This window comes from Erpetoichthys calabaricus, chromosome 12, assembly GCF_900747795.2.
Source record: "Erpetoichthys calabaricus chromosome 12, fErpCal1.3, whole genome shotgun sequence".
NCBI lineage: Eukaryota > Metazoa > Chordata > Cladistia > Polypteriformes > Polypteridae > Erpetoichthys > Erpetoichthys calabaricus.
Genome location: NC_041405.2, coordinates 152,533,967 through 152,536,010, shown reverse-complemented (window position 1 = coordinate 152,536,010; position 2,044 = coordinate 152,533,967). Strand labels below are relative to the sequence as shown.

Sequence of the window (2,044 nt, the reverse complement as noted above, 5' to 3'; positions counted from 1 at the left end):
ACATCGTGATTAAAGTGCACATTGTAGACTTTCATTTCATTTTAGTCACACTACACTTTCTCTACAGTCTCCCCATTTCAGAGCACCATAATGTTTGTGACACTTGGCATCACAGGTGTTAGTGATTCCTCAGGTGGGCTTCATTGATTCATAAGATACCTCGGTTTGCTTCTACCCTTTGCAGTCTGTAGCTGTCATTGTTTAACATGAGGACAAGAGCTGTGCCAATGAAAGTCAAAAAAGCCATTTTGTAGGCTGACATATAAGAATAAAACCATCTGAGACATCAATAAAACCTTAGGATGACCAAAATCATCTGTCTGGAATATGTGGATGAAGTAAGAACACACTGGTGGGCTCAGGAATCACAAATGGACTAGTACACCAAGGAAACAAACCCCCACTGCTGAGGACAGAAGAATCCTCACAATGGTCAATAAAAAGCCTCCAACGCCTGTGCAACAGATCAGCAACAGTCTTCAGGAGGCCAGAGATGACTATCAGCAGAAGACTTCAAGAACAGAAGCAACACTGTAAGATGGAGACCACTAGTTAGCCACAAATACAGGATGTCCAGATTACAGTTTGTAAAAAAGGACTAAAAATAGCCTTCAGAATTCTGGAAAAAGGTCATTTGGACAGATTAGACAAAAATGAATCTGCATTAGAGTGATGATAAGAGCAAAGTGAGGAGACCAAAATGAACTGCCTAAGATCCAAAGCAGACCACCACTTCTGTTAAACATGGCGGTGCTGGGGGTGTTAATAGCTTGGTTATGTATGGCTGCCACAGTTTGTAGCACATTTCTCTTCATTGATGATGGGACTGCTTAAGTCCCAGTAGATGCCTCCAAACTCATTGGGCGGCACTTCATCCTCCAACAAGATAATCAGCCAAACAGACTGCTGAGGTGACACAGGACTTTATCAAAGCTAAAAAATGGAAAATTCTTGAATGCAAGTCCAGCCACCAGATTTAAATTCAATTGAGCAGGCCTCCCTAAAACAAGCAGGAGCTGAAGATAGCAGAGCATCACCAGAGAAGACCTGCAGCACCTGTTGATGCCTGTGAATCGCAGACTTCAAGTAGTTGTTGCATGTGAGAGATATGTGACAAAGTCCTAAATATGACAAAAGACCTGCTATTGATTTGTCCCAAACATTATGGTGCCCTGAAAAGGGGGGATAGTGTAAATAAAGTGTGGCCACTTAAATGAAAATCTATGCACTTTAATCACGTCTGAATTTGGTTTGTACTTTTAAACTATGGAGCAGAGGAGGAAAATAAGGTAAAATGGGTCTTTATTCCAAACATTATGAGGACACTGTACAGTATAAAGATAGATAGATGACATTAAATAGTCATTTTCTGTCAAACAAACCAAATTAATTAAATATAACAAGCCAATTGGTGCACTGTGATTCAATAAATAAAATGTGAAAACTTCCACTTGGTCGCATACTTTTCATAGTCATTGTATTCAGATCCATTCGTCTGTGCGCGTAGCTGTGTCCTTCTTTAAGTTGTCAGGCTTCTGCTCAGCGCCTTCTCGCCACACGTTTCATTCTTCCAGGCCGACCCCCCACCCCCCCGACCCCCCTCCCCGTCGCCGGCTCGTGTCAGGTGTTGCTGTGGCGCTGTAATGCGCCTTTCGCAGAGATCCTCGTTGATTTCCATTTCTCTCCGGTGTCTCATTCAAGGGAAACGTTCGGACGGACCCCGATATATATATACGAGGGCGGTGTTTTTCTTTGCCTTAACAGTGACGTTACTAGGCTGGTCTTGATCAAGCCCACCAATGAGAAAGGATCAGAACGATCCTTCTGAGGCTTCTCTTTTTTCGGCAGGCAAGGGTGCTGCCGGAGCAAAGCCAGCTATGGGTGCGAGCGGTGGAGGTGGTGGTGGCGGCGGCGGGGTGCTCTAAGATGGGATGCCGCATCGGCAGCGGGGAGCTGTCCTTCAGCACCCTCATCTCTGTCTCGACAGCGCAGCTTCTTCTCCTTTTGTGAAGACGCTGCGTCTCCAGAACCGAGCTGCACTGTC

The 2,044-nt window shown here is 44.8% G+C and overlaps 1 protein-coding gene across 2 annotated transcripts in view; it reads left to right on the top strand.

Annotated features, from left to right (window-relative positions):
- Positions 1-1,625: 1,625 nt before the first annotated feature.
- kcnn1a (potassium intermediate/small conductance calcium-activated channel, subfamily N, member 1a) overlaps positions 1,626-2,044 on the top strand; it is a 154,500-nt gene continuing 154,081 nt past the window's right edge. The window contains exon 1 of one of the 2 annotated variants that reach the window (XM_051935005.1): positions 1,626-2,044. This exon is cut by the window's right edge and continues 887 nt beyond it. The gene's annotated coding sequence lies outside the window, so the exon portion shown is untranslated. The other variant, XM_028816585.2, reaches the window with a different exon arrangement.